At 40.1% G+C, this 11,412-nt stretch overlaps 1 protein-coding gene across 29 annotated transcripts in view; it reads right to left on the bottom strand.

Moving 5' to 3' along the window:
• Positions 1–11,412, bottom strand: part of NRXN1 (neurexin 1) — a 1,152,783-nt gene that overhangs the window by 560,616 nt on the left and 580,755 nt on the right. The gene's annotated exons all lie outside the window — the stretch shown is intronic.

The raw sequence follows: 11,412 nt of genomic DNA, 5'->3' as shown, positions 1-11,412 counted from the left end.
TATATGCATACATTATATATATATATGCATACATTATATATATATATAAATTAGGTGAAGTTATACCACTCTGAATTCTTCATGCTACTCTGGGATCTGTTAACAAGTTATCGATTATTTTTCTTTCTAATTTTATTGCAGTTTCTAATGGAACACTTTCGTCTGCTTTGTCATTTCATGTCTCGAGGTGTGAGATTTCCCAGCTTCATGGACCATTACTTACAAGGAGAGATTGCAACCCACATTTGATGATATTTCACCTCCTATCAAATATTATCTGCCATACCTGTTTGGCACTGAGTAGATGTAATTCACTGACCTTAGTAAACAATCAATGCAGAAGATATGGATGGTGACCCCAACATTCCATAATATATGTTTGTATTTAAAAGCTTTGCTAAACACTCTATTGAGCGAACTGCTTTTCTGACATTTCATTGTCAGTTGAATTTTCTTTCTCACATTAACCATCCTAACTTTCATGCCACCTGATGACTTTTCCCCAATGTAACAAAAAATTTCTACATTTCTAATGTTTCTCTGGGTCCCTCTGTATTGTCTTCATGTGACTGGGGAAAAAGGAGAACTGATACCCAAATATTTGCTCATCCTGTTTGTTGAGTCATGAGTGATAAAGTTCTTGGTCTCTGACCCAGAAAGCTTGTGTCTTCTGCCAGCATCTGCAAAACGGTGACAAGCTAACCAACTAGATTGTAAGTAGGCTGAAACCACAGATAGAACAGTCCTGAATTGTACTGAGATAAAAAGTGAGCTTGCTTAAAGTCATTTAGCCCTAGAAACTGAGGACTTAAGTCCCTGACCTATTAACTAAAGCTCTAGGGAGTAGGGTGCCACTGATCTTGCATAATTTGTACGAAATGTACTGAATGCATTTACTTTCCCTACCTCTTAAATAAAACATCTATTGACTACTAACCAAATTCTTTTTTTTTTGGCCTTCATTAACATATAATGTATTATTTATTTCAGGGGTACAGGTCTGTGATTCATCAGTCTTACACAATTCACAGCATTCACCATAGCATATACCCTCCCCAATGTCCATCACCCAGCCACCCCATCTCTCCCACCCTCCTCTACTCCAGCAACCCTCAGTTTGTTTCCTGAGATTAAAAGTCTCTTATGGTTTGTCTCTCTTTCTCTGGTTTTGTCTTGTTTCACTTTTCCCTCCCTTCCCCTATGATCCTTTGTCTTGTTTCTCAAATTCTTCATATCAGTGAGATCATATAACAATTGTCTTTCTCTAATTGACTTATTTCACTTAGCATAATACCCTCTGGTTTCATCCACGTTGCTGCAAATGGTCAGATTTCATTTTTTTTGATGGCTGCATAATATACCATTGTGTGTGTGTGTGTGTGTGTGTGTGTGCACGCATGCACAAATCACATCTTCTTTATTCATTCATCTGTTGATGGACATCTAGGTTCTTTCCAGAGTTTGGCTATTGTGGACAATGCTGCTATAAACATTAGGGTGCACATGCCCCTTCAGATCACTACATTTCTATCTTTACGGTAAATACCAAATAGTGCAATTGCTGCATTGTGAGGTAGCTCTATTTTCAACTTTTTGAAGAACCTCCATGCTGTTTTCCAGAGTGGCTGTACCAGCTTGCATTCCCACCAACAACGTAGGAGGGTTCCCCTAATTTTTTTTAATCCATTCTGGTACCCTGTGTCTTTTGACTGGGGCATTTAGCACATTTACATTCAGGGTAACTATTGAAAGATATGAATTTAGTGCCATTTTATTGTCTGTAAGGTGACTCTGTATTTTCTCTGTTCCTTTCTGGTCTATGTTACTTTAAGGCTCTCTCTTTGCTTAGAGGAACCCTTTCAATATTTCCTGTAGGCCTGGTTTGATGTTTGCAAATTCTTTTAGTTTTTGTTCATCCTGGAAGCTTTTTATTTCTCCTTCTATTTTCAATGACAGCCTAGCTGGATATAGTATTTTTGGCTGCATGTTTTTCTCATTTAGTGCTCTGAATATATCATGCCAGTCCTTTCTGGCCTGTCAGGTCTCTGTGGATAGGTTTGCTGCCAATCTAATATTTCTACCATTGTAGGTTACAGACCTCTTGTTCTGAGCTGCTTTCAGGAAATTTTTTTTTTTTTTTTTTTTTTTTGGTCTCTAAGACTTGTAAGTTTTACTCTTAGATGATGGGGTGTGGATCTTTTTTTTTTTTTTTTTTAAATTTTGAGGGGGGTTCTCTGTGCCTCCTGGATTCTGATACCTGTTTCCTTCCCCAAGTTAGGGAAGTTCTCCACTACAATTTGCTTCAATATACCATCTACCCCTCTCTCTCTTTCTTCTTCTGGGATCCCAATTATTCTAATACTGTATTATCTTATGGTATTACTTATCTCTCAAATTCTCCCCTTCTGATCCAGTTGTTGTTTATCTCTCTTTTTCTCAGATTCTTTATTCTTCATCATTTGGTCTTCTATATCTCTAACTCTCTTCTGCCTCATTTATTCTGGCAGTAAGAGTCTCCATTTTTTATTGCACCTCATTAATAGCTTTTTTATTTCAACTTGATTTACTTTAGTTCTTTTATTTCTCCAGAAAGGGATTCTCTAGTATCTTCTATGCTTTTTTTCAAGCCCAGGTAGTATCTTTATAATCATCATTCTGGACTCTAGTTCTGACATCTTACTAATGTCCGTATTGATTAGGTCCTAGCAGTTGGTACTGTCTCTGACATCTTACTAATGTCCGTATTGATTAGGTCCTAGCAGTTGGTACTGTCTCTTGTCCTCTTTTCTGAGGTGAGTTTTTCCATTTTGTCATTTTGTCCAGAGAAGACTAGACAAATGAGAGAACAAAATGCTAAAAGGGTAACAATTACTATAGAAAAATATACACTAAACAAATCAGAAGAGACCTGAAACTGGGGTGAGGGGGAAGAAAGGAAAAAGAAAACATATGTGTGTGTGTATATATATATATATATATATGATCAGGCTGGTGAATAGAGCAGAGCCACATACTTGATTTTGGGTCTATTTTGGTCTTTTAGAAGAAACTGTCTCCCAAAATTTTAAAGAAATAAAAACATATATTCAAAAATAAGGGTAAATATGATGAAAGGATGGAATATGACTGTAAAGATGGAAATTTAAAAAAAAAAATTTTAAAAAGGAATTGATAAGGTAGGAGTTGGCTGAAAAAAGAAAGAAAAAAATTTTTAAAAAAATGTGGGGAGAGAGTGTGATTAGGTGGGAGACTAGAACAAAGCCATACACTAAATTTAGGGTATATTCTGGTCTGTTAGAAGAAACTGTATCCATTATTTCTTTAAAATAAAGAAACTGTATTTCTTTATTTTAAAGAAATAAAACTTCTATATATTAAAAAAAGGTTAAATATAATGAAGAGATAGAATAGGACTATAAAAATGAAAATTTAAAAATTTTTAAAAAGGTATTGATATGATAAGATGTTGGTTAAAATAGGAAAAAGGAAATTTTTTTAAAAAATAGAAAAAGAAAAAAATAAAGAAAATTAAAAAAAATTTTAACTTTGAAAGACTAAAGAATCATGGGGGAAAAGCCATGAATTCTACCTGTTGTGTTCCCCTAGGGCTGAAGATATGCAGTTCTCATTGATCAGTGAACTTGTTCTTGGCTGGATGTTCTTGCTGATCTTCTGGGAGAGGGACCTCTTGCAGTGATCCTCAAATGCCTTTGCCCAAGGTGGAATTGCACTGCCCTTACCAGGGGCCAGGCTAAGTAATCTGGTCTGGTTTATGCTCAGTAGTTTTTATTCCTTGAAAGCTTTCTGTACAGCTTTGGAGGATTAGAATGAAAATGGCAGCCTCTCAACCTCCAGGTCTGGAGGATCCAAAAACTCAGTACCCGACTCCTCAGTGAGCCCTCAGAAAAAAGTAGTCAATCGCTCCTGTCTCCCTGGTCTCCAGCCACAGTCTGTGCTCACCCGGCCTGTGACCAAGCGTTTCTACTTCTGGTGCATGGCCCCGTCTGGAGTCTCCAAACCCAGCAGATTCCTGCTGCACACTCCCATGCCACTCCTTCTGGTGGAGGAAGGTGGGGGGGTCTCTCCGGCTCTGCCACTTGTGGGGTCCCTGCTCAAAGAGCAGTGGTCTGACACTGCCACAGATCACAGTTTATGGCAACACTGAGCTGGAAAGCCCACTCCTTAGCTCCATCTTTGCAGGCAGCCTCCCTGCTCCAATACCTGGGAGCTCTGCTGCACTCAGGCATCTCTGGTCTTTCTGTGACCCCGAGGGTCCTGAGACCACACTGTCCCAGCGGGGGTTCCACCCTCAGCTTAGCCACTGGAGTTTTGTCCCTCCACGGAGCAGACTTCTAAAAGTTCTGATTTGTGCACCACTGCTCTATCACTCGCTGGTAACCAGCGGATGGAGGCTCCCTCCCCCTGCCATCTATCTTCCCAAAGAATGCCTCAGATTCACTTTTCTGCATGTGGCTTTTCTGTTCATAGTTGCTGCTGTTCTTTTCTTTCATCTTCTGTTGAGTTTGTAGGTGTTCAGAATAGTTTGATACTATCTAGTTGAATTCCTGGGACCTGACAAAATTTAGGTCTCCTATTCCTCCGCCCTCTTGCTCCTCTAACCATATTCTTAATATTAAAGAGTAGCATGGTTGTCATGTGAGAAGAGATACTATTTCTGAAATATCTTGTTTTTTTTTTTTTTTTTCACCCTATTTCCTTTTTCTCCCTGGTCTTTCCTTTCACTTTAATTTAAAGCCTTTGTGTTTTCATTATCTCAGAGAAAGGATAAGAATCAAAAACCGAAGTTATTGAATTATCTTTCTGCATTTAAGTCCTAAAAACCAAGACTCTTAAAGGAATGAAAGAGACAGAATATACAAGCAATTACATGAGAAGAATAAATCTTTCCTGCCCCTCATGAGGCAAGCAGGAGAGAAAACTGGAGGAAAAGAAATGTGAGCATAGTCATCGATGAATACTAAAGAGGGGACCTAGTGCTGTAATTTAAGGACTGAGCCCTGGTGGAGGTCAAAACTTCAGGTAAGTTTAGAGAATGCTATTGATCTGTGTGCACTTCCTCCAGAAAACCCAGAGGCAACAGTGAAATCCTTGGGAAAAGATGAGTGCATGGTAGAGTTAGATATGCTAGGAACTTAGGCAGCCTCGCAGAACTCTCCATATTCCAATGGTGGTATGGGAGCAACACAGCAATTCCCAGAGTTATACAGAAATAAACAGAAAAAGAATGACCTTAATGGGTCATGCACACAAGAATGAAGATGCTGGCAATGCAGTGGGCACCTGAGCTATGCAGAGAAAATACTTGAGACCAGCTCCTGTGTAGTCTTTATCGCCCCAAAGATTGGTACAGTGAAGTGCCCCCCAACCCCAAATAATTTAGACACCATCTCTGGAAAATAAGGTAACTAAAATTGCCTGAGAGTACTTTTCACTAACTCGAAGAATCAGAACTCAAAGTAGAAACCAAGGTGAGTTACAGAAAAATAGAGTTACCCTCCTTGCACTTCCGAGATTCTGGGCAGAGATTTACACTGTTACGTGTCACACATCAATGCAAGGAGACACTCCCTCCATGCGTTTGTCGAACTAAATTCGTTAGAAAATTTCAGCTATCTTCCAGGCCTAATGGATGTCGTGTTAGAGAACAAAGGGGAGTTAAATGAAGAATTCTTGGCACTGCTTCGGCATTTTTGGAGGTAGAACTTATACTTAAAGTTATGTATGGGGCACTACATGTTTGCTGACCATCCTTCCTCTTTCTGACTGCAACCTCTTGGAAGAGACAGACTGTGTTTCTCTTTGTTTCACATTCTCCCCCAGTGCCTCGTACTTGGTTCCAAGCACAGGGGGCATTCAATACACATTGTCAGCCACCTGATGGACTGAGGTCACTGTGGAAAAGAATCAAGAAAGAATGCTAAAGCAAAACACAGCGAGAGAGCTAATTCTAAAAAGCACACACTTTCTCTCCCCACTTCCTGCCACAATCCTATTTTTTCCCTCTTGCCAAACATATGTGCCTGAAGAACTTTTCAGAGATTACTGAAAAGAAGTAGTAATCTTTCCCTTGTGTTCTTAAAGAGCACAAAATATTGATTCAAGTAGTGCAGGATACAAGCCTCAATCATATACTAAGGTGGGTGAGATTTTGATTTATAAGTAGGGAATGCATTCTTAGTTTCATTACCGAAGCTGCACTTAGCACCACTACTTAATACTGTCTTTATAAACTCTTCATATAGTAGAGAGTGGTCTAAAGATCCCTGGTGGGTTGCCCTATGAAGAGAACAAAGGAAACCCTTAAGTGGCCCGAACCCCAGGTAGCATTAGCACTTCATCAAAGATGCAGCTTCTCCTTTTGATCCTGGAGGTGATGGAAGTTAAAATGACCCATTAGCATTAATGGGATCTTGCCAACAAAATTCTGTGCATGGGAAGGAAGATATGGTTTTTAATGACCGTGTGTGTGAACAAAAGCCAGGATAGATATCTAATAAGGGACAGGTTCCTACAGACCTGAAGCCAGCCTGTTACCCCTTCTCCAAGCTGAAGAAGGGTTGATTTTTATTCCTATCCTTTAAGTAGGCCATGTATGCAATGACAAGGCAATCATGGAATTGGGGCATTTTTTTACCAGGAGATGCTAAAAACATGCATAAACCCAGATAACCTCAAGCATTTGGAACATATTTTTTTTAAGAAATCTCAAAATACCTGTATCTTTAGACTAGTGCAACATACACACACACACATTCTCAAGACTGTTATCTGTGGAAGGATCGGAGGTGGTGACATAGGTAGCCACACCCCAGCAGTTGTGCAGTAATGAGGAGGGAATTGTGCACAGGATTTTTACTTGTGGCTATAATCCTCAGCGCTGCCACTTACTGGTTGTCTTAGTGCAGGCACATTAAGTTACGTAACTTCTTTCAGAGTCTGAGTCTTCACATGTGAAACGCCTACCTCCCAAGTCTGTGAGGATCACAGCGAAGGCATGCGAGAGGCAGGTAGAAGACACACGTTCCGCACACGAGGGTTACTGGCATAACTATGTACGTAGGTCTGGTGAGAACTGTACTCCTACAGTGTACCTCATTCTAGGTTGATGGTAGTTAAGAGATACAGAAGAATGAGATGTCTAGGCTGTCGCCTTGATTCTAGTATAAATGGAATGACAAGACATCAACTTAACGTCTTATTTGACTTCATTTAGTCTGTGGTCACGTATGTACTTGATGTACCTCTTGCCCTTTGCTATAAGAAGCTCAGGAGGCGGGGCGCCTGGGTGGCTCAGTGGGTTAAGCCTCTGCCTTCGGCTCAGGTCATGATCTCAGGGTCCTGGGATCTAGCCTGGCATCGGGCTCTCTGCTCAGCGGGGAACCTGCTTCCCCTGCTCTCTCTCCCTGCTTCGCTGCCTACTTGTGATCTCGCTCTGTCAAATAAATAAATAAAATCTTAAAAAAAAAAAAAAAGAAGCTCAAGAGGCTCCTTGAACGTTTTCTGTTACAAACTCAGCTGCACTGAACCTAGTAACAAGAGAGGACAATGACTTGATAAATATTTTTTAATCTGATGTAAATAGACTAGGAAACACAAGAATTCTATGAAGCCCAAGGGCCAGGTCCAAAGATTCAAGCTAAATGTACCTCATAAAATCAGAAAAAGTAAAAGACTTGTGTGGACTTCGATTGTAACATGATGCATCACAGAAGACTTTAGACCAGAAGAAAGTGTAGGATACATTACTCTGTAAGAGCATAAATGTAGTGCCAGGACTGGAGAAGAGCACATATAAAATAAATACAGCATTCAGGAAAGTATAAAAGGCCAGACGTGGCTGGAAGGCAGGAGATTCCGAAGGAGCCACGATAAATAATGTTGGATCAGTAAAGTCAAAGTTTATTGAGTAATGCCATAGAATTTATGACTATTGGTTTTTAAAAAAAGACAATGAGAAATCCAAAAATATATGTCATGCAGGTTAGGAGACAACAGAATTTGAAGCAATGATAATTTGGACAGAAGTGAGAGAACTGCATTTAACACTAAACGTGGAATTTGAGTAGGAGTGATCCATAGGGATCAGATGTTAGGAACCAGGATCTTTGGGAAGAGAGCTGAGGCAGGAAGGCACGGCTTGGGAGCCACCAACCAAAAGCAGGTAAATGAAGTGGTGTAAGACGCTTTCTCTTATGTTAAAACAGGAAGCATACGGCAATTAGAGTGAGGACTCCAAGCTCTGCCTTACAGCAGCAGAATGCAAGTGTCAAGGTATAATTAGTTCTTTGACTCAGCTTTCCTGTTTATTCATATAAAATCTTTTTTTTTTCTTTTTGGTTCTTCTTAAACATCTCACTTTTCTTTTAATTAAAAAGAGCATACATTAAAAAGAACAAGTGCTTTGTAGATTTGGATGGCTAAAACTCTCGGGAAACTTAAGAAGGTTCTCGTAATCTCTTGTAAGTGGTATTGGGGGGAGGGAAAGATGAGGTAATACCAACTGCCTTTCTTTCCTGCTGGCTGGACTGGAGAAAGTACAATTCTGGAAGCTTGCTTTGACAGGATTGGACTCTGGACAGCAAATTGGAGCACAAGTCTAACTTTCCTTTCAATTCTTATTGTGACTGGCTGGTAGAACAAGTGCAATCAGACCAGGCTAATATCTGAGACTTACTCTGCACGAAAAGTGTCTTCCCTTACACCAGGAAACAAGGGAATTCTGCCTCCAAGTTTGTATCATTATCTTCAATTTTAATCTTTTGTTGCACATTGCAAACGAACATCCACAAGTCAGATCTTGACCACATACCTTAATACAGGCTTTTCTTTGACAAATTAAATCTAGACCTGTTTTTATAATAGGTGTGCCCTGTTAGAAGAAAAATCATCTTTAATCCCCAGGGAACAAACACTCATTTATTTACTTTATGGTTTGTTTTGTTTTTTGTTTTGTTTTGTTTTCTGGGAAGAAAGCTAAAGTCACTATTTCCTCTGACTACCTGTCACTATTTCCTCTGACTACTTAAAGGAATTATGTTAAATTACTGAAGGTAAAAGCCTGGGAGTCATTAATATTTCTGTAACACATTAAGGCTTAAGAGTAGACAAATGCAAACTTTTAATAAACCACACATGGGATTGAACAACAAGGACCAACGAAGACCCCATCTAAGATCAGAGGGCCCCAAATGTTCAACACTCAAGTCAAAGTTACCAATTCAAGTAGGTATTTTGCTCTGACATAAGATCTGTGTTTTTTATAGGTCTCTTTAAAAAGCTGGGTTAATTTTAGAAACTCTTTGCCCAGGGGATGCTCAGTGGTCACCAGTCTGGTGTATTAGTTGTTCCCTAACTTCTCTATACCTTAGTCTTTCTTGATATATAAGGGTTAGTCCTAAAACGACCTGACTTTACCTCTGTAGTAAACACCTGTAAACCCATTATCTTCAGGCTCACCCTGGCTTTCTAAACTCAGCCTAACATCAAACCACCATCTCTCCCTTGCACTAGGAAACTGCTTCTAGACTCCCCTGTCTTCAGCATTCACATTTCTCATCTCCTTGCTATCCAAACTGAAATTTCAGAATCATTTTCATACTGTATTCTGGATCTCATGCCTTTCATTTAAATTCTTGCCAAGAACTGATGACTTAGTTTTGCTAATACTTCAGACGTTTGTCCCTCTGTTTGAAAAAATTTTTTCCAGTTCTTGTCCACCTTTCCCCTCGCACATCTTTCTGCGCTATGCATCTTTATGTTCTCATTTTCCCTTATTAATCACCGAGTAACTGGAAGAATGGATGGATTGGTCTCACTGAATAATCACTATAAAGACAGAGTGAAGGTTATATGAATATAGCAGTCATGTTCACCCCTCATTCCCTCCACCTAAGAAATAATGACGTTAATTTTGGGGAATTTTTCTTCTACTGACTCCTTTCTTGAACACAGAAGTGAAGCCATCCAACTCATGAATTGAATTCTCATTGAAGAGAATTCAATGCAGTGACATTTTTTTCTCCATTCTAATATAGCAATCCATGATCAATTTTTTTTTTAAAGATTTACTTATGTATTTGAGAGATTGAGAGTGAGAGAGAGGGTATGCATGAGCGGGGCAGGGAAAGAGGGAGAGAGAGAATCTCAAGCAGACTCCCTGCTGAGCACAGAGCCAGAGGCAGACTTGATCGCATGACCTATGGGATCATAACCCCAGCCAAAACCGAGAGTCAGACACTCAACTGACTGAGCCATCCAGGTGCCCTAATCCATGATCCATTTTAAGTAGCATATATTGAATTTATTTGCAGGTAGAGGCAGACAAAAGACAGAAGTACAGAAACAGCTTAGGCTATCAACATGTGCTGATGAGAAGCCCCTCAGGAGTGTTTTGCCATTAAAATAATTGAAAAAATTGGGGCACCTGGGTGGCTCAGTGGGTTAAAGCCTCTGCTTTTGGCTCAGGTCATAATCTCAGGGTCCTGGGATTGAGCCCCACATTGGGCTCTCTGCTCAGCAGGGAGCCTGCTTCCTCCTCTCTCTCTCTGTCTGCCTCTCTGCCTACTTGTGATCTCTGTCAAATAAATAAATAAAATATTAAAAAAAATAATTGAAAAAATCTTTGTGGGAAATGAAACTCCAGCCCACCCTGGCCTTCTGCCTCATTCTGTCTCTGGCTATTCTGTCATTCTCTGTGCTCCTCCCTAAAAACATATGATCTAAGTTATGTGGCCTCCATAGGTACACTTCACACTGTGGACCTTTTACACTATTTCGCCAGACTCTTGAATTCTGTTCCCCTGTTGGCATCACAGAGAGACATGCGTTTACTATCTGTGACCATAGAACAGCACCAAGCTAACTTTGTGGACTCCTGACGCTCTGCCCTGAGAAGTCTCTTCATCCCAATGTGCACTAACTATGAGTTTGTGGTCTCACTCCATGCAGCCCTGGGGCCACCACTCAAGGACTTCTAGCAGTAGAGCCTTTCTGGTCTGCTGCTACTATGTCTTAGCTCCTTGCCAGCCACAGGGATTCCTGATCCTACAGCAGGCTCCACATCCAACAGTACATTGCTTTTGCTAAAAAGACTCTCTATTTCACAAAAGTCACAGAGACAACGGAATTTAAATGTAGAGCTCTGTCTGGGTGAGAGAGAGAGCCTCCCCATCGCTTTGAATCCCAAGCACTGCCATGGTCAAAACCAGAAAAGAGCCATAATTTTAGAGTAAAACAACGACTGATGCTGGCGCAGTATTCTAAACTTTAGTGAGTACTTGGCCATGTATAGTTTCATTGGTTTTTTGCCTATTGGGTGACAAAAGGGAGTAACAGTTATCTTGGAGACATGTCACAGATAAAGACACTATGGTTCAAGGCCACAACGCCAGA

This window comes from Lontra canadensis, unplaced genomic scaffold, assembly GCF_010015895.1.
Source record: "Lontra canadensis isolate GAN:19392208 unplaced genomic scaffold, GSC_riverotter_1.0 scaffold61, whole genome shotgun sequence".
NCBI lineage: Eukaryota > Metazoa > Chordata > Mammalia > Carnivora > Mustelidae > Lontra > Lontra canadensis.
This window is presented reverse-complemented; position numbering and strand designations above follow the sequence as displayed.